Below are 21,496 nucleotides of genomic sequence, written 5' to 3'. Positions count from 1 at the left end.
TGTGGGGGAGGGGAAGGGGAAAGGTCGTTCTCTTCTGCAAGCCTGAGCAGGACTTTGGGTTTGGGGCAACAAGACAGCTGTCCTGAGGTTGGGATAAAAAAAAAGTGGTGGGGTCCTCTTGATTAGGACCCGAGTTCGAAAGGACGCGTGCAAGCTTCTGCACTGCACAGAACTCCGCCACGGGGTTTCTCTACCTTTATTACGTTTAAGAATCACTTTTTCACCAAGGGAACTCGTCGTGACTTACAACCAAGAAACACATATGTTAAAACCAGCATGAAAGAAAATGAAGGAAGATCTAAAGCGCGATCCTATTTTTGAGAGGCAAGATAAGAACATTCCTCCCATTCAAAGAGGCCGCAGATAATTAAAAGCCAAAAAATAATGCATGATCAAGTACAGCTTGCCAAAACATTTGGCAGGGAGCAAGCATCCACACATACAATATTTCTCATGCAACCACCACTTTGGACCTGGTTTACCTTCTATGGTAAACTGGTACTTTAAAAAACCCCAACCTTTCTTTCCACATATGCCCTGGACTATGGTTTATTTATATCCCGCCTTTCATCCCAGGAGTTCAAGGCAGAGTGTGTGGTTCTCCCTTCACCCTCAAGACACAGACACTCATCTTATTTTCACAACATCCCTGCGAGGCGGGTTAAGATAAGCGTCCGTGATTGGCCCAAGCGCCATGGGTCCTAGCCCAACATCCTAACTGCAGCAGCATGACATTGGCTACTCACCCACATTGGGTCTCTGATCTCCGAATCCTGCATCCGAATGCAATCCATGCTGATCTCAATTTTGTTCGCAGGGCCATTTTCCGTTTGCTCCTCCAGGAAATTCAAGTCAATGGGCTGGACCGAGCAGATCGGCCTGCAAAATAGGAGAGGGGTCTGAAAAGTGTTTCACTGGACATCAAAGATGGAAGCCCACACAAGGAGAGTCTGGTTGCTGGATCAGGCCAAAGGCCAAAGGCCAAAGGCCCATCTCGCCCAGCGTCCTCAAACCAGAAACCGAGATGGCATCGGTAAATCCAGGACTGTTCCCGGAAAATAGGGACACTTGGAGAGTCTGCTACTTGGAGACGCAAGGCAGGTGTGCTCCACCACTGAGTTACGATCCAAGCACCTTCAGTTAAGGTGCTTCCAGTCAGAGTAGACACTATTAGGCTAGATGGAGAAATCGACTGGCTGTCTCTGACATTCGGCATATTGGGCAACTGTTGGGTGGGACTCCAAGGCCCTTTCAGTTCAAGAAGTTGAACATAACACACCCCCACACCAGACAATCCCCCGTCCAATTCATCTATCTTGCTACTCACTGATGATCGAGGATATCCCAGATTTGCTGGAAAACTTCCGGACGGCCATATTCTCTCGCCTGCGAGCCTTGAGGCATGGTAGAGCGGTAATAACTCTCTGTCCAGGAGAAGTGGCCTGGAGTGTCCACAAACCTACACAAAAGGTCCAAATCATATTTTTAAATATATATATAGATTTTACCACCTTTCCCCCAAAGTGGATGGCGAAAGAAAAGGCAATCAGTAAAGTATTTTAAACAAAAATGATTGAATTGTCATTTAAAAGTTTTAAAATCTAAGACACAGTGGTAGGATTAAAAACATGCAGTCACAAATCTAGCAGTGCAATCTTAAACATATTTGCTCAGAAGTAAGTCCATGACAAACCTAGACAGCATCTTAAAAGCAGAGACATCACCTTGCCGACAAAGGTCCATACAGTTAAAACTATGGTTTTCCCAGTAGTGATGTATGGAAGTAAGAGGTGGACCATAAAGAAGGCTGATCACTGAAGAATGGATGCTTTTGAATTCTGGTGCTGGAGGAGACTCTTGAGAGTCCCATGGACTGCAAGAAGATCAAACCTCTCCATTCTGAAGGAAATCAGCCCTGAGTGCTCACTGGAAGGACAGATCCTGAAGCTGAGGCTCCAAGACTTTGGCCACCTCATGAGAAGAGAAAACTCCCTGAAAAAGACCCTGATGCTGGGAAAGATGGAGGGCACAAGGAGAAGGGGACGACAGAGGACGAGATGGTGGGACAGTGTTCTCGAAGCTACCAGCATGAGGGAGGCAGTGGAAGACAGGAGGGCCTGGCGTGCTCTGGTCCAGGGGGTCACAAAGAGTCAGACATGACTAAACGACTAAACAACAACAACAACAACAACATTGGCTCCCAGTATGTTTCCGAGCACAATTCAAAGTGTTGGTGCTGACCTTTAAAGCCCTAAACGGCCTCGGTCCAGTATACCTGAAGGAGCGTCTCCACCCCCATCATTCTGCCCGGACGCTGAGGTCCAGCGCCGAGGGCCTTCTGGCGGTTCCCTCATTGCGAGAAGCAAAGCTACAGGGAACCAGGCAGAGGGCCTTCTCGGTAGTGGCGCCCGCCCTGTGGAACGCCCTTCCAGCAGATGTCAAAGCGATAAACAACTACCTGACATTCAGAAGACATCTTAAGGCAGCCCTGTTCAGGGAAGTTTTTAACGTGTGATTTTACTGTATTTTTGGTTTCTATGGAAGCCGCCCAGAGTGGCTGGGGAGGCCCAGCCAGATGGGCGGGATATAAATAATAAATAAAGCTACAATCACACCATGCACTTAGAGCACTATCATACCACTTTAAGCAGCAATGCCTTCTTTCCTTTTCCCTTTTTTGGGGGTACAATTCTTTATTAAACTTTTCTGTTTTACATTTTAGAATATTCATTTAAACAACCTTAAAATATCAATGACTTCCCTTATTCTTCTCTTTCTATTTTGCATAACATAAATCCCTGCATATTTTACATAAACTAAACAATTCATTATTCCATCATTTCATCCATCAAAACCTATTTACAATGTTGAATTGATCTTAATGCTGCCAGTGTTTTCAAGGGTACACAATTGCCCCCCATATATTCAATAAACATTTTTCCAATCTTCTTTAAATGTATGTTCTTCCTGTTCTCTTAGTCTATGACAGGGGTCGGCAACCCGCGGCTCCGGAGACACATGTGGCTGTTTTACACCTTTGCTGCGGCTCCGGGGCGGATACTAGCAAGGGGAGGAGGCGCATTGTGTGCCCCGACACTCCCCACTGTGGCGGGCGCTGTACTGGCTGTGACGTCGCATGGGGCGGTGCGTGCGTTAGTCACGCACCGTCCCGATGTCACCTTTCCGCCCGCCCGCTACATTGTAAGGGGCATGTACGCTGGTCACTGCATTGAAAGGGGGCATGTACACTGGTCACTGTTTTGAAGGAGAGTGAAGAACACACACACAAAAAAGGTAACTTGTTAATTTAATGTTTATTTCTATGAGGAGGAGTAATTCTGAGGGGTCAAACAAAGAAATAATAAAAAAGTGACAAAAAAGTTATTTTTATAATGACGAGTTTTGCGGCTCCCAGTTTTTTTTTCCTTCGGAAACGGGTCCAAGTGGCTCTTTTTGTCTTTTTCTGAGTGCATGTTCTGGAAGTTGGGCAACAGGGGCAGTACAGGATTCCTTTTGGTGTACCGACCCCCCCCCCCCCCGCTGCACCAAGGATTCCCTGTCTGAGCTGCTTCAGGTCGTGGCGGATTTTCTCCTGGAGACACCTAGTTTGGTTGTCCTAGGAGATTTTAACATCCATGCCGACACGACCTTACAAGGGGCTGCTCGGGACTTCTGGAAAGCATGGCCTCCATGGGGCTGTCCCTGAATAAGTTTGGCCCAACTCATAGTCATGGACATGCCTTAGACCTGGTGTTCACCTCTAGTGACGTGGGTGATCTGACACTAAGTAAAAGTGAAACAAAAGAAGTGCCATGGTCAGATCACTTCCTGGTGCAACTGGACTTCTCCGCAACTCTTCCCCTCTGCAGGGAGGTGGGACCGATTCGGATGGTCCGCCCCCGCCACTTAATGGATCCAATTGGCTTCCAGAGAGTGGTAGGGGATGCTTTATCCCATGTTGATGGCCTTTCAGCTGATTCCCTGGTGGCCCGCTGGAATGCGGAGTTAACCAGGGCTATCGACTGTCTGGCTCCGAAGCGCCCTCTCCGATTGCATGGAGCCTGGACAGCCCCGTGGTTTTCTTCGGAGCTGAGGGCGATGAAACAATCGCTGAGACGGCTAGAGCGTCGGTGGCAAAAAAACTCACTCCGAATCTGACCGGACACAGGTTAGAGCTCAACGTCGAGCCTACCAAGTGGCGATAGCGACGGCGAAGAAGACTTTCTTCACCGCCTCTATTGCATCTGCAGAAAATAGTAGCAGGAGACTCTTTCAGGTTGTTCGTAATTTAACGGAACCACCTTTACCACCGGGGCCTTGTAAAGACCCCAAGATCTCCTGCAACGATTTTGCAAAGTTTTTTGCAGATAAAATCACTCATATTCGGAAGGAGCTAGACACCACCGTGGGAGCAGTGCCGGGGCGGGAGAGTGCTAGAGCTCTGTCTGGTCAAGTTGCATGGAATCAATTTCAATCCGTTACCCCCGAGGATGTGGACAGGCTGCTTGGACGCGTGAAACCAACCACCTGTCTCCTGGATCCTTGCCCATCCTGGCTAATAAAAGCAAGCCGGGAAGGGCTGGGCGATGGGCTCTGCGGGGTGGTGAATGCTTCCCTCTGTGAGGGAACATTCCCAGATCCGCTGAAAGAGGCGGTCATTAAACCGCTTCTTAAAAAACCATCTTTAGACCCGGCCAGTATGGCCAACTATCGCCCAGTCTCAAATCTTCCTTTCTTGGGCAAGGTGATTGAGCGTGTGGTTGCTGAACAACTCCAGGCACGCCTGGAGGATGCGGACCATTTGGATCCCTTCCAATTGGGATTCAGGCCTCATCATGGGACTGAAACTGCCTTGGTCGCACTGGTTGATGACCTCCGGCGAGCTAGGGACAAAGGTGAGAGTTGTTTCCTAGTTCTGCTGGATCTCTCAGCGGCCTTTGATACAATCGACCATAACATCCTTCTGGACCGTCTAGAGGGGCTGGGAGCTGGGGGCACTGTTATACAGTGGTTTCGCTCCTTCCTCCTGGGCCGTGTTCAGAAAGTGGTGGTGGGGGATGAGTGTTCAGACCCCTGGGCCCTCACTTGTGGGGTGCCTCAAGGTTCCGTCCTCTCCCCCATGCTTTTTAACATCTATATGAAGCCGCTGGGAGAGATCATCAGGGGGTTTGGACTGGGTGTCCATCAATATGCAGATGATACCCAGCTCTACCTCTCTTTCAAATCAGAACCAGTGAAGGCGGTGAAGGTCCTGTGTGAGTGCCTGGAGGCGGTTGGAGGATGGATGGCGGCTAATGGATTGAGGTTGAATCCTGACAAGACAGAAGTACTGTTTTTGGGGGACAGGGGGCGGGCAGGTGTGGAGGACTCCCTGGTCCTGAATAGGGTAACTGTGCCCCTGAAGGACCAGGTGCACAGCCTGGGAGTCATTTTGGACTCACAGCTGTCCATGGAGGCGCAGGTCAATTCTGTATCCAGGGCAGCTGTCTACCAGCTCCACCTGGTACGCAGGCTGAGACCCTACCTGCCTGCGGACTGTCTCGCCAGAGTGGTGCATGCTCTGGTTATTTCCCGCTTGGACTACTGCAATGCGCTCTACGTGGGGCTACCTTTGAAGGTGACTCGGAAACTACAACTAATCCAGAATGCGGCAGCTAGACTGGTGACTGGGGGCGGCCGCCAAGACCACATAACACCGGTCTTGAAAGACCTACATTGGCTCCCAGTACGTTTCCAAGCACAATTCAAAGTGCTGGTGTTGACCTTTAAAGCCCTAAACGGCCTCGGCCCAGTATACCTGAAGGAGCGTCTCCACCCCCATCGTTCTGCCCGGACGCTGAGGTCCAGCGCCGAGGGCCTTCTGGCGGTTCCTTTATTGCGAGAAGCAAAGCTACAGGGAACCAGGCAGAGGGCCTTCTCGGTAGTGGCGCCCGCCCTGTGGAACGCCCTTCCAGCAGATGTCAAAGCAATAAATAACTACCTGACATTCAGAAGACATCTTAAGGCAGCCCTGTTCAGGGAAGTTTTTAATCTGTGATATTTTAGTGTATTTTTGGTTTTTATGGAAGCCGCCCAGAGTGGCTGGGGAGACCCAGCCAGATGGGCGGGGTACAAATAATAAATTATTATTATTATTATTATTATTATTATTATTATTATTATTATTATAGGTTGCAGACCCCTGGTCTATGAGTTAGGTCTGCAATCTGTGCTTATTCCATCATTTTTAGTTGCCATTGTTCTTTGGTTGGGACCTCGCTTGTTTTCCATTTGGGAGCAAACAAAACACAGGCCATGGTAGTGGCATACATAAATAACCTTTTTTGACACCTGGGGATTTTCATCTGAATTATCCCCAAGGAAAAGGACTCTGTTTTTTTTTGTTTTTTGTTTTTTGTTTTTTTTTTGGAAAAGAACTTTTAAACATTTTTTTTCAATTTATTACAAATGATTTCCCAATACTCTTTTACCCTTTTACAAGTCCACCACATATCACATGTGGAGCAATGTCTTCTTACAGATTATCCCAGGAACTGTAGTTTGCTAAGTGTCCTGAGAGTTGTGAGGAACCTCCCTATTCTCCTCTGAGGGTTGCAGTTTCCACAGTGGTTTAACAACCAGTCCCTCTTTGCAGAGAATGAGAGTAGCTATGGTACTACCAACCTTAATGTATGCTTGTGAAACATGGAGCACTTATAAACACCATCTCCAACTCCTCAAAAGATTCCATCAATGGGGTCTCTGAAAATTTCCACACATGACTTGGGAAGACAGGAGAACTAATACCACTGTACTGGAAAAAGCAAAGATCACCATTGTTGAAGAAGTAATGATTCTTCAACATCAACTTCTTTGAACTGCCTGATTATCATCTTCCAAAGCAACTACTCTATTTTCAACATAAAAATGGAAAGCGTAATGCTGGTCAACAAAAACGGTTTAAAGACTCAAGGCAAATATAAAAAAATGTAGTATAAACATCAATAATTGGGAAACACTGGCCTGCGAGCGCTCCAGTTGGAGAACAGCCTTGACCAAAGGTGTCACGGGCTTTGAAGACACTCGAACTCAGGACGCAAGGGAGAAACGTGCTAGGAGGAAGGCACGCTTGGCAAACCCTCACCGTGATCAACTCCCACCCAGAAACCTCTGTCCCCACTGTGGAAGGACGTGTGGATCTAGAATTGGCCTCCACAGTCACTTACGGACTCACTTTTAAAACCGTGTTCATGGAAGACAATATTACTCGGCTACGAGGGATCGCCAAAGAAGATAAATGAAATCAATCCATCAATTTCATTCTCCCCCTGGCCACTGACTAGCACTGAAGGCCACACAACTTAAGCAAGCAAGCAAGCAAATGTCATTCTGGGAGTTGCATTGAGATCCAATGACCTCTAGCAGGATTGGGGTGCTGGAGCCTGCAGGGAAGCGCTGACCTGTAGATGAACCGAAGAGAGGTTGCAAAGGGGGTGGCTTAAATTGCTCAGGGCCCTCCTTATTTCTGCACGGTGCCGGGAGTTGCATGCCCTCCCTTTACTCTGGGCCCGTTAGCCTATTTGCGAAATTTGAGATGCTCCTGCAAAACAGGATGCAGCTAAAGACTGTCGGGGAACTGAGAGAAAAGAGCTGTGCTTCGTTGTTGGGGTGGGAAGTGGTGATTAAACAGGTTTATTAGTAGGAGAGAGAAGCCTGTTGCCTGTGCAGAATGGGCATTGTTTTAACTATGGAAAGGTGGCATACAAGTTACCATATTTTTTGCTCTATAAGACTCACTTTTTCCCTCCTAAAAAGTAAGGGGAAATGTGTGTGCGTCTTATGGCACAAATGCAGGCTGCGCAGCTATCCCAGGAGCCAGAACAGCAAGAGGGATCGCTGCACAGATTTTTCTTGTTTTCCTCCTCCAAAAACTAGGTGCGTCTTGTGGTCTGGTGCATCTTATAGAGCGAAAACTATGGTAAATGATGATGATGCTCATTTATCAGCTGTCATTCCAGCTGTAGACAGCATTGCAGAGATGCTGTGCTGTGAGTATCATGGGAAGAAGGCCCTTGATGGAGTTTGGAGGCAAAGTTGATTTTCTTTTTTGTGTGTATAATATTTATTAAATTTTCTGTTTTACTTGTTAAAATATTCATTTAGTAAAGGCCCCTGACCATTAGGTCCAGTTGTGACCAACTGGGGTTGCGGTGCTCATCTCGCTTTATTGGCCAAGGGAGCCGGTGTACAGCTTCCGGGTCATGTGGCCAGCAGGACTTCCAGCTTTCACTTCCATACATCACTACTGGGGAAACTATAGCTTTTACTATACAGACCTTTGTTGGCAAGGTGATATCTCTGCTTTTTAAGATGGGTCTAGGTTTGTCATTGCTTTTCTCCCAAGAAGCAGGCGTCTTTTAATTTCGTGACTTCTCTCACCATCTGCAGTGATCATGGAGCCCAAGCTTTATTAGTTTATGAAAAAAACCCCAAACTCTCTTTCCTCGGGGCTGCGTCTTCCTTCTCCTTCCTTCTCCAACTCTTCCCAGACAGATTCCCAGACCGACTGAGGCCACAACCATTACGATAAGTTTGAAGAGCCCTAGCAGCCCTCTCACAGTCTTGGCTCTCCCCATACCTCCCCACCCCAAAGATTCCTGGGAACTGTAGTTGGAGAACCTGAAGGAGCGTCTCCACCCCCATTGTCCATCCTGGACACTGAGGTCCAGCTCCGAGGGCCTCCTTGCTGTTCCCTTCTTGCGAGAAGTGAAGCTACAAGGAACCAGGCAGAGGGACTTCTCGGTGGTGGCGCCTGCCCTGTGGAACACCCTCCCACCAGATGTCAAGGAAATGAAGAACTATATGACATTTAGAAGACATCTGAAGGCAGACCTGTTCAGGGAAGCTTTTAATGTCTGATGTTTTATTCTGTTTTTAATCTGTTGGGAGCTGCCCAGAGTGCCTGGGGAAACGGTTTGGCAGATCATACTACTAGACTGTGCAGAGATGGCTAGACTGACGGGGAAAATCAGGAATCAGGAGGAAAAAAAACCTCAGCAGAGAATGGGATAAATACAGATTGTATTTGAAAGAAGACTGTAAACACTTGAAGTCTTTGGCAGGCTTTGAATAACTCTTGCGATGTTACAAGGCCTTTGGACATTTTGGATGACTATAACGACATTTTGGATGACTATAATTGGGATGAACTGCAATATGCAGTTGATTAAAATATTCAAAGGACCCGCGGAGGGGAGGAGAGATATTGAATATTTTGTTGGAAGCAGCCCAGAGTGGCTGGGGAAACCCAGCCAGATGGGTGATGTATAAATAATAAACTGTTACTATTACTGTAATTATTATTATTATTATTATTATTATTATTATTTATTTATACCCCGCCCATCTGGCTGGGCCTCCCCAGCCACTCTGGGCGGCTTCCATAGAAACCAAAAATACAGTAAAATCACACGTTAAAAACTTCCCTGAACAGGGCTGCCTTAAGATGTCTTCTGAATGTCAGGTAGTTGTTTATCGCTTTGACATCTGCTGGAAGGGCGTTCCACAGGGCGGGCGCCACTACCGAGAAGGCCCTCTGCCTGGTTCCCTGTAGCTTTGCTTCTTACAATGAGGGAACCGCCAGAAGGCCCTCGGCGCTGGACCTCAGCGTCCGGGCAGAATGATGGGGGTGGAGACGCTCCTTCAGGTATACTGGACCGAGGCCGTTTAGGGCTTTAAAGGTCAGCACCAACACTTTGAATTGTGCTCGGAAACGTACTGGGAGCCAATGTAGGTCTTTCAAGACCGGTGTTATGTGGTCTCGGCGGCCGCCCCCAGTCACCAGTCTAGCTGCCCCATTCTGGATTAATTGGAGTTTCCGAGTCACCTTCAAAGGTAGCCCCACGTAGAGCACATTGCAGTAGTCCAAGCGGGAGATAACTAGAGCATGCACCACTCTGGCAAGACAGTCTGCAGGCAGATAAGGTCTCAGCCTACGTACCAGATGGAGCTGGTAAACAGCTGCCCTGGACACAGATTTGACCTGTGCCTCCATGGACAGCTGTGAGTCCAAAATGACTCCCAGGCTGCGCACCTGGTCCTTCAGGGGCACAGTTACCCCATTCAGGACCAGGGAACCCTCCACACCTGCCCGCCTCCTGTACCCCAAAAACAGTACTTCTGTCTTGTCAGGATTCAACCTCAATCTGTTAGCCGCCATCCATCCTCCAACCGCCTCCAGACACTCACACAGGACACTCTCACAGGACACTGTTACTGTTACTGTTACCACACTGGAGAATGCTAACCTAAGCTATTGGGGAATGCAGATGTGTTCATGGAAAGTCTTGCACAATAGGCACCATGAAGCTTGTTCAGGGTTTCTTCTTGCAGGGAGGAAGTTTTCAGGACCTATTAGCTACAGGAAAGGAGATTCCAGCTAAATATTGGGAAGAGCTTTTTCCGAGGGCAACGGCCACTCGACAGTGGAATGCATGACCTCAAAAGGTGGTGGAATCTCCTTACCTGGAGGTTTTTATGCAGAGGTTGGATGGCCACCTGTTAGAGTTGCTTTAGCTGAAATTCTTGCATTGCTGGAGGGTGAATTTTTATTTTTATTTTTTATTATTACTGTGCCACTTTTTCTCCAGACAGGGACTCAAGGAGGCTTTACAAATAAAGCAGAAGTAGCTAAACCATAGCAGGGAAAAATCACTAGAAAGCAATTAAACACAATTTTTTTATTAATGAATTTGCACACCACCCTTCATCTGTAGATCTCAGGGCGATTCGTGATATAAAAATGCAAAATAACAACCTCAAGATAGATAACAAGAAGAAAAGACACAAACCAATAAACCCCTCTTCACTAATAATTATTAAATTAGAATTAGAACTATATATGAACTGCTGTATCTATCACTGTGTGAGAACTACTAAAACATACAGCTAAATACATTAAAAAACATTATATAGAGAAGGTGTGCCAAAGGCCTACTCAACGCAACAAGAGGGTAGGAGGCGATTGCAAACGTGTTCCAAATAATAAGCAAAAGGGGGAGGTGAGAGGAGGTCTGGGAAACAAGGTAATGGAAATAGGTAATAGAATATGATATTTGTTTTAATTGTTTCTTAATTTTGTATTTTTGTTACTTTTTGTGTATTTTTGTTTTTTGTTTCTTTTGTATTAATTTGGAAATTCTAATAAATATTTATTTAAAAAAACAAATAATAAGCACTGCAGGTACTATTATTATTATTATTAAACAGCAAACAAACCTTGTCTAAACAGCTGCTTAAAAATATGTAAAATGCCTTGCTTCCTTTTCTACCCCCCCCAAAAAAAAACCCCAGATGCAACCATTTATAAACTGACCTCAGTTTTTCCACATGTATAATGGAAATAAACTTACTAAACGGACTTTCCTATCTACTTGCTGGGGCAATAGATTTACTGCCTTCACGTTTTGTCATCTCTTCCATTGGAGTTTATTTACATATACCAAATTCATTTAAAGTGTTTGCAGACTTAGAATTTCCCGTTAGCTTCCTCTCCCAAACTCCACTCTGGGAGGGGGTCAGAGTGTACAAAATTGGCTCCTTCCACACATAATCGGTCACCTGACCAATTTGAATGGTAATGTCCATCAACTTGGGGGTGGGCCTGGCCCCCTCAAATATTTTATTTTGGGGTGGGTGCAAAGATCCCTCGGCCCCTAGGAGTTGGCTCCTAGGAGTTGGAAGGGATCCCAATCTGAACATATTGCCAGTTATGCAGATCTATAGGTTTATGAAATCGGAACACAACATACTAGTCTTTGTGACTGTATCATTTTATTGCAAAAGAGTTCTGTGTTGGCAGGTGTGCTGCACCAACAAGTACAAAATAACCCCTCTGCAGGGCCACAAATCCAACTCAATAGTGTAACGCTGGGAAATGTTGATCACTTCTCCTACCTAGGCAGTTATCTTTCCACACGGGCCAACACTGATGCTGAAATCCAGCATCGCCTGAGCTCTGCGAGTGCAGCTTGAAGTGCAGAGTGTTTGAGGACTGGGACGTTCGCAGGGAAACCAAAATGCTTGTTTACAAAGCTATTGTACTACCATTTTTACTGTATGCTTGTGAAACAAGCCATCTCCAACTCCTTGAAAGATTCCATCAACGGTGTCTCTGATAAATTTTACACATCACTTGGGAAGACAGGCGAACTAATGCCAGTGTCCTGGAAGGAGCAAAGACCGCCAGTGTTGAAGCAATGATTCTCCAACATCAACTTTGTTGGACTGGTCATGTTATGCGGATGCCTGATTATTGTCTTCCAAAGCAACTACTCTATTCCCAACTTAAAAATGGAAAGCATAATGCTGGTGGTGAACAAAAGAGGTTGAAAGTCTCTCAAGGCAAATCTAAAGAAATGTAGTATAAGCACCAATAACTGGGAAACACTGGCCTGTGAGTGCTCCAGTTGGAGAACAGCCTTGACCAAAGGTGTCATGGGCTTTGAAGACGCTCAAACTCAGGACGCAAGGGAGAAACGTGCTAAGAGGAAGGCACACTTGGCAAATCCACACCGTGATCAACTCTCGGCCAGAAACCAATGTCCCCACTGTGGAAGGACTTGTGGGTCCAGAATTGGCCTCCTCAGTCACTTATGGGCTCATTGTTAAAACCGTGTTTATGGAAGACAATCTTACTCGGCTACGAATGATGGCTGAAGAAGAGAAGAAAATTGCAAGAGAGTTCTGTGTTGGAAGGACTGCAGTTGGGAATGGCAGTATGGGGTTATAGGTAGGATAGCAATAAGGCTGGACTTGAACCAAGGGCTTCAAGTTACAAAGGAGATTCTGACTCAACATCGGGAAGAACGTCTTGACAGTAAGAACTGGACTGTCTTGGAAGGTGATGGACTTTCCTTCCTTGTAGGTTTTTAATCAGAGGCTGGATGGCCATCTCTCCTGGATTCTTCAGCTGAGATTCCTGCATTGCAGAAGATGACCCTGGGGGTCCCTTCCAACTCAACAATTCCATCATTCTATGGCTGTTCCTAGCACCCCAGTTAGAGGCTGCAGACTTGGGGAGAGCAATCTAAGCCCCTGCTTGCTAGCTGCGGTTCGAGCAGCTCAGCCACAGGATTTCTGAAGCCTTCAGGACCCCCCCCCCTGGGAAAAATGGTTGTAATGATTATTTATTGCATTTTTCTACCTTCCTCACTGAACCCCCACAAGAATCCTATGAGGTAGGTTAGCATAGCTGTCAACTTACAGATTTGAAAATAAGGGACCAGCAGTCTCGAAAATAAGGGATCAGCAGCCAAAATAAGGGATTTTGCTTAGCTTATACATAAATCTGGCACTGATGGAGCCAGGCTGCTTTGGCTGCGACTGACTGTGTTTTGCAGGGGGTTGGACTAGATGATCCTAAGGCTCTACAACTCCGACCAAAGAAGAGTGGCGACAAAACTGATGAACGACGTCGAGATGGCAAAGCTTACAGGCAGACTTAGAAACCAGGATGAGGACCTCTTTAATAAAGAATGGGGGAAGTTTATGATTTATTTGAAAAGCTATTGTAAAGAGTTACATACATTGGTAGGATTGACAGAAAACTTGTAGTAAAAATTTGAACTATGGATGGACAAATGATTTATAAAAATAGAGTTATGAAAGGGGTGCAGAGGGGGAAATCACTACATTAAGATGCTGCACTGGTTGGAGGGGATGCTAAGCAGCACGTCGGGGATGCCGTCGTCCTGGCGCAAGGAGTTCCATCGGCCCTTCCCTGCCCGAGAGAGAGGGGGGGAGAGAAACTCTCGCCCAGGCCACCCGCGAGCCCGGCATGAGGCGGTTGTGGCGCCGTGGCAGCCGCTGAAGCGCCGCCCTTCTACATCCCTCCCCATCCCTTCCTTTTCCTCCTCCCTCAGGCCGCCGCCTCAGCCGCTGCCACCACTGCCGCCACTGCCGCCTCCGGCATCCCCTGGCAGCGCGGTGGAAGTCTCAGAAGAGAGGGGCTGCCTACCCGCCCGCCGCCACCCGTCTCCTCATGGTGCACCCCTGAGGGGGAAGAGGGAGAGACGGAGACGCAGCAGCTTGTGTGCTCTCTCTCTCTCGAGGCGGAGGACCCCAGCCGCTGCTTCCCTCCCGAACCGGGCGAGCATGAAACCCGGGAAATTTAAGGGACATCATCAATAAGGGACAGCAGCGGGACACGGCACTGGGATAAGGGAGTTTCCCGCCAAATAAGGGACGGTTGACAGCTATGTAGGTTAGGCTGAGAGATGACTGGCCCAAGGCCACCCAGTGAGAGCTTTGAGGCCGAGCGGCGATTCGAACCCGGTTCTCTCTCCCAGGTCTGAGTCCCAACATTCTGTTTTATCGTGTGTTTTTTTAATATTCTGTTGGGAGCCGCCCAGAGTGGCTGGGGGAAAACAGCCAGATGGGTGAGGTATAAATAAATTATGGGTGGGGTATAAATAAATTATTTATTATTATTATTATTATTATTATTATTATTATTATTATTACCACTGCATGGCATTGCTCCCAGTTTGAAGCTGGCCTCTTGTTCCATTGATGCTCCAGGCAGAACCAGGGTCAGGAAAGCTGCTTAGGAAGATGGAGGGTGTCCATTCGGCCACGATTGCCAGCCAGGCCCTGGACTCTGTCCCTGTATTTTTAGCCCTTGACAGGGGGTGGGGAAGGGGGGGCGAAGGCACGTCAGAGCTTGAGGGTCTTGGCAGCGCCCAGTGTGCTGGAATTCCCCTCTGCTGCATTTTAACATGCGGGTGATTTGTAGACAGCAGGCAGGCTATGATATGGAGCGCGCAGCTGTGCGAGGGGAGAAGGAGGGAGGGAGAGAGAGGATTTTTCTGGATGGGCCAACCAGTTTCAAGCAAGGCATCCCATCATCTGGAATTCCCCTAATTCTGCAGGGTCCCATTTATTCCTCACATACCCCTGACTCCGCCATCCTATCGCCATCCGGGACAACCGAGTCAGGGACTTAAAAGCTGGCTGGCTGGGAGCCCACCCTCCCATATCTGCCCTGGGAGGAAACAGATTTTAATTGGATTTAGTATTTGCATTCTGCTCTCCCATTGACAAAGGGACTTGCAATAATTGCAATAATGGCATAGGGGACAACGACAATGTTTTCCATTTTAATCTTTTCCATTGCTAGAATCCCCAGGAAGGGAGAGCTCTCTTGTATTTGAACTCTTGGGAATCCCATGGAAGCAAAAGTTTGAAGATTCAGGGCAGGTGACATGAAGGGACTGCTCAGCGTGTCGGACTATGACCTGGGAGATCAGGGTTCGAATCTCTCCACTCAGCCACTGAGTGACCTTGGGGGGGGCAGTCACTCCCTCTCAGCCTAAGCTACCTCAAAGGGTTGTTGTTCCGAGGACTAAATGCAGAGGGAGAAAAGAACCTTGAGCTCTTTGGAGAGAAAGGTAGCATATAAATGCAAAGAATAAATGTTATTGTTACTTACCCACCCCCTCAGGCCCCAAGGCAGGTTACGACCCTTAAATCACATAATTAAAATCACTTTTAAACAGCTTTCCATCACAGAGATATAGTGGGGCCGAAAAATATGCATTTCAGTTGTCAAAAGAGCTGCGTCTTCGACATCCTCCGAAAGCTGGACAATACAGTGGCCAAGACAACTCTGTCCAAAAGAGGCCCTGGTTTGAAAGTGGCAAGATCACACACATGGGAAAATTTGCAGCGTAATCCTGTATAGTTCTACTTGGAAGAAAGCCCCATTGAGCTCAGTGGCGCTTACTCCCAGGGAAAGGGGTGCAGATTCGCAGGCACAGTCTTAGCTTCTAAAGACCCTGGGAAAGGGCTGAAACTTGAGGGATGGAAACATGGACTGTCCCTGGTAAATGGAGAATAGTTTGTGCTGGATACTGTTCTGATATCTGTTTCTGAACGTGTTTGTGTGTGTGTCTAGTGGGGGAGAGAAGAGTTGCTGTGGTTTGCATGGGGAATCTGCACCTCGAAGTGTGAACCTTTTTTTAATTAAAAAAAATCTATATTTCTTTTAAATGGCGAGTGTTGCGTGTTGAGTCCCACAATGCCACCCCCCAAAAAATTCACACTTCACACATCAATTTTTGTTTAAGGTTTTTGGCATAATTTTGGCCATAACTTTATTCAAAATACAAAAAATGTGAGTGGTTGCTTAGGCATTGGTTATGACTATCTGTCCTTGCCCTCAGGGACAGAGCTGGCCTTCCGGACACCAACGGAAGCCAGCGTGGGAAACAAGTATTGGGTGAGAAATGAAGCTGGGCATCAGACCCTCACTTCTCACCCTCATGTTCCTGTGAGGCTTGCACGGCCCAAGTCCGACGCCAGGGACAAGGACGAAAAGAATGGCAAGCCCCTGGATTCCTTTAACGGAATTCCCTTTCCGCATCATTTGGAGGGATAGGCACTTATCCCTCCAAGCACCAATTTAACCAATGCCTAACCGCCAACCTTACAAGTTGTGACGGCTTGCTACGCAGTAGGCAAAAACCAAATGGCTCCAGCCAATCGGCCAAATGGCAAAATTCCTACCAGGCCCCCGCTCCAAGGCAGACGACCCCATGACAGGCATAGCAAGGTCAAGCGATCAAGAAAAAACCACCCTATTAAAAGGGAGGGAGGGCGGGTGATCCGGTGCAAAACGGCCAAGAGGACGTCCAACGTCTGGCCCCTGTATTTAAAGACTCTGACCCCTCCTCCAAATTGGCAACAGTCAAAACTCCCCAGCAACCCAATTTTAACCACTTAAAGGCTTGGGTTCCTTACCAAATTTGCCTAGTAACGGCAGGGTGGCTTGTTCCCCCAACCGCAACACGGTCTCTCTGTTAGGGAGAACACGCTGATTTTGTGTGCACCAGGCTTTCGCTTTGAGGGGATCTCTCTTTCTGACTGTGTTTAAGGCAACTCAATTTGTCAGCAGAGTCTTGGCACCAGAACATGAATTCTGAACTTCAAATATCAAACTTACAAAATGGTCCCCGGAAATATCCTTGTGCAATACTTTACATTCTTCTGTCTGGTAGTTTGTAATTTTCTTTTTTTTCCCTGGTCTGCTTTGCAACATACCCCAAGAAGTGAAGCGCATTTGCCAGGGAGAAATTCTGAGGCACCTATTTGCACTTCGCAACTGCATCTCCAATACCTGGACTCTGATCTGTATTGGAGACAATATACTGAGATTCCAATAAACTGATATCCTGCATTCATGATTTGGAGTTAAAGCAAGTGATGGCATCTGCCCTACACTGCCTGGTACTGGTGGGAGGTGTAGTTCAGCAGCACCTGGAGGTGCCAAGATGCCAAAGGCTGAGACGGGCCTTTGGTTTGATTTAGCAGGACATCTTATGCAAGGGGACATGTAACATAACTGAGTAGAGAAGAAGAGTTTGGATTTGATATCCCACTTTATCACTACCCGGAGGAGTCTCAAAGCAGCTCACAATCTCCTTTTCCCTTCTTCCCCCACAACAAACACTCTGTGAGGTGAGTGAGGCTGAGAGACTTCAAAGAAGTGTGGCTGGCCCAAGGTCACCCAGTAGCTGCATGTGGAGGAGCGGAGACGCAAACCCAGTTCCCCAGATTACAAGTCCACTGCTCTTAACCACTACACCACACTGGCACTCAGAGTATTTATTTCTCACCACACTGGCTCTCGGAGTATTTATTTCTCATCATGCTTCTAAGCCAGCCTTCAACTCAACAAATCCTGGAGCAAATATATTTGTTGTTGTTTATTCGTTTAGTCATGTCCGACTCTTCATGACCCCCTGGACCAGAGCACGCCAGGCACTTCTATCTTCCACTGCCTCCCGCAGTTTGGTCAAACTCATGCTGGTAGCTTCGAGAACACTATCCAACCATCTCGTCTTGAAGATCCTGAAGCTGAGGCTCCAAGAGTTTGGCCACCTCATGAGAAGAGAAGACTCCCTGGAAAAGACCCTGATGTTGGGAAAGATGAAGGGCACAAGGAGAAGGGGAAGACAGAGAACCAATGACAGAGGATGAAATGGTTGGATAGTGTTCTCGAAGCTACCAGCATGAGTTTGACCAAACTGCGGGAGGCAGTGGAAGCCAGGAGTGCCTGGCGTGCTCTGGTCCAGGGGGTCACGGAGAATCGGACATGACTAAACGACTAAACAACAACAATGTCCTGTCCTTTATCCAGATGTAGAGATGGGTCTCTCGCCCGCTTTGCAGGCATGGCGCAACGCCAAGATCAAATGCATAATAACTACCTCTTACAGGAGTCACAGACCGGACCTTTTCAATTGGCCGAGGTCAGGCCCAGGAGTCGGGACCTCGACGAAGCGCCGGCATCAGGCTGATCTCGATACATTTGACAGACCCATGTCTCTATTTCTCCCCCATGCCTCCTTGCGACAAATCTCAAGGTTCTGGAGATGGTCAGCCTGGTGAGAGTACAGTGGATGCTCAGGTTGCGAACATGATCCGTCCGGGATGCACGTTCGCTACCCGCAGCATCCGCAACCCGCAGTGCCGCATCCACGCACGTGCGGGTTGTGATTCGGTGCTTCTGCGCATGCACAAAGCATGATTTAGTGCTTCTGTGCATGCAAGAGCATCAAAACCCAGAAGTAACCCATTCTGGTACTTCTGGGTTTCGGCGCATCCGTAACCCAAAAACGCACAACTTGAAGCATCTGTAACCCGAGGTATGACTGCACTAAGGGTTGCAGTGCTTTGGAGAGAGCAGGTGCTGAAGGGTTGCTATCACAGGTCAGGCAAGGCAGACATTTCCCAGATTCAGGCGCTGTGAGAGAAGCAAGAGTGACAGCCAGCCGAGGTGACATCATTCCCTGGGGGGGAGGGAATTAAAGAGGGGACCCCCCCATCTCAGAGAGAGAGAAAGGCTGTCGCAGAAACTGACGCCTCCTGGACGAAATGACAGGGAGCTCAAATTTAGAAGGCTAGCCTCAGAGGAGTGGGATTGTTACCACGCACCCCAGGCGTGAAATCGAGGAGGCTGTTGAAAACATAATAAAAACAACCCCCGGCAGGATTCGCACTGGTGCTACGCTGTGCTTTTATCGGTGTACAAAGCCCTCGGACGCCCAAGACCAAAGGGAGGTAACTAAAGGAAGGTCACCTTGCTCCTCTGGGCTCACCAGACCGCTTTGACTCCAAAACCAGCTCCTTCGCAAGTGCCACATAGTTTTTGTTCTGCTCTTGCGAGAAATCAATATTTTAGTTTTGCAGGTCTTTTTTTTAATATTAATTTTTTGAGAAAATTTTTCTTTTACAAATTATATAAACACACTCATATTCAATATGATAAACAATTTTTTAAACTTCCCCCCGCTCCCTCCGCAATCCTCATACTTTTATATTTATTCCACATTTCCTTTATAACTGTATTGCCAGTTTGTAAATCTTTACGGCTCTTTTCCCTTTTACAATACCCTTTCTCATTCACAAAGCCTCTTTAAAACCAACTAGCGTTGTCTGCTCATCACAAATATTTTCCAGATAAATCGTAAACTTTCTCCAGTCCTGAGTGAACTTGTGGTCTTTTTGGTATCTAATTTTTCCTGTCAATTTGTCTAATTCAGCAAAGTCTATCAGTTTCCGTCTCCATTCTTCCAGTGTCGGTAGTTCTTCTTGTTTCCATTTTTGGGCCATTAAGATTCTTGCCACAGTCACTGCATATTGAAAAAGTTTATAGTCACTTCTATTAATTTCTCTTCCTGTAATTCCCAACAAAAAGGCTTCTGGTTTCTTCACAAACGTATATTTAAACATCTTTTTCAGCTCATTATATATCATTTCCCAGAAACCTTTTACTTTCTTACACTCCCACCACATATGGTAAAACGACCCTTCCCTTTCCTTACATTTCCAACATTTATTACAGGTTTTATACATTTTTGCTAGTTTAACGGGAGTGATATACCATCTATATACCATTTTCATAATGTTTTCCTTTATCGTCATACATGCAGTGAATTTCATATTTTCCTTCCATACTTTCTCCCAATCTGCTAACTGTATACTATAACCAAAGTCCCTGGCCCAATGTATCATAACCGATTTAACTTCTTCGTCTTTTGTTTGCCATTCCAGTAACATTTTGTACATTTTTGACAGTACCTTATAATCATTATTTATTATTTCTTTTTGAAATCTAGACTCTCCTTCAATATATCTCCTCTCTTTACAATCCTTTTTAAACATTTCATTTGTTTGGAAATAGTGCAACCAATCATATACATATTTTTTGACTTGTTCATATGGCTTCAGTTTCCACTTCCCCCCTTCTTTAATTACAATGTCTCCATAAGTCATCCAATCCTCTCTCATATTTGTCTTTTTGACACTCATGACCTCCAGTGGGGATAACCAATGAGGTACATTCGGTTCCAAAATATTTTGGTACCTATCCCATATTTCTATTAAAGGTAAAGGTACCCCTGCCCGTACGGGCCAGTCTTGACAGACTCTGGGGTTGTGCGCCCATCTCACTCAAGAGGCCAGGGGCCAGCACTGTCCGGAGACACTTCCGGGTCACGTGGCCAGCGTGACATCGCTGCTCTGGCCAGAGCCAGAGCCGCACACGGAAACGCCGTTTACCTTCCCGCTGGTAAGCGGTCCCTATTTATCTACTTGCACCCGGAGGTGCTTTCGAACTGCTAGGTTGGCAGGCACCCCACCGTAGGGATTCGAACCGCCGACCTTTCGATCGGCAAGCCCTAGGCGCTGAGGCTTTAACCCACAGCGCCACCTGCGTCCCCATATTTCTATTAGGCACCTCTAAAAATGTGATTAGCAAAACCTTTATGAGCTTTCTTCTTCCCCAACCATAAGTATGCGTGCCAACCAAACCTGTTGTCAAACCCTTCCAAATCCAATAATTTATTGTTTTTTAGTGTTATCCAGTCCTTTAACCAACAGAGACAAGATGTCTCTCTTAGTTTTGCAGGTCTTGCTCTTCGGGCAGACATCTTCATTGTACTGCTTTTGATGCCTCCTAAAAGATTTCTTTCCCTTTAGGCAAGCCTACAGAGGCATTTCACTATAGAATATTAGAATTATAGAAATGGAAGGGACCTGTTGCTAGCCAATTAACTGCTTTTCATGACATTATTATTATTATTATTATTATTCAAATTTATATACCACCCTGTACCCACAAGGGCTCAGGGAGGTTCACAAGACTGAAGATTAATATTATTATTCATCTCCAAAAAAGATTCTGATATCTCCTGATATTAATTAATATATAGACAAAATAAACCAATGATAAAAAGCATAAAGAAATACCACAGAGCAGGTTGAAAACAGCCTATGTTTGGACATTATCACAGATCAGGTTCAAACTATTACAAAAAGCATACATTTCCCCATAAACCTGTTAGGCTGATTTATATGCATTCTTTTGTAATAAATTAGCTCGGTCCTAATTAGTTTGGGCCAATTTCCCCCCATCCATTCAGGATGTATCATACAATTTTTCTCCAATTCACTC

General features: G+C 46.6%; 1 long non-coding RNA gene across 2 annotated transcripts in view; it reads right to left on the bottom strand.

Annotated features, from left to right (window-relative positions):
* Positions 1-752: 752 nt before the first annotated feature.
* Positions 753-21,496, bottom strand: part of LOC307217244 — a 34,437-nt gene continuing 13,693 nt past the window's right edge. For both annotated transcript variants that reach the window (XR_013839480.1, XR_013839481.1), the window contains exons 2-3: positions 1,328-1,459; positions 753-879 (exon numbers count right to left, since the gene is read on the bottom strand). This is a non-coding gene — a long non-coding RNA (uncharacterized lncRNA). The remainder of the gene's footprint in view (positions 880-1,327; positions 1,460-21,496) is intronic.

The sequence above is a fragment of the Podarcis cretensis genome (genome assembly GCF_951804945.1).
Source record: "Podarcis cretensis genome assembly, chromosome: 5".
Lineage (NCBI taxonomy): Eukaryota > Metazoa > Chordata > Lepidosauria > Squamata > Lacertidae > Podarcis > Podarcis cretensis.
The sequence above is the reverse complement of the archived record's forward strand: the minus strand, read 5'-3'. Positions and strand labels throughout refer to the sequence as shown.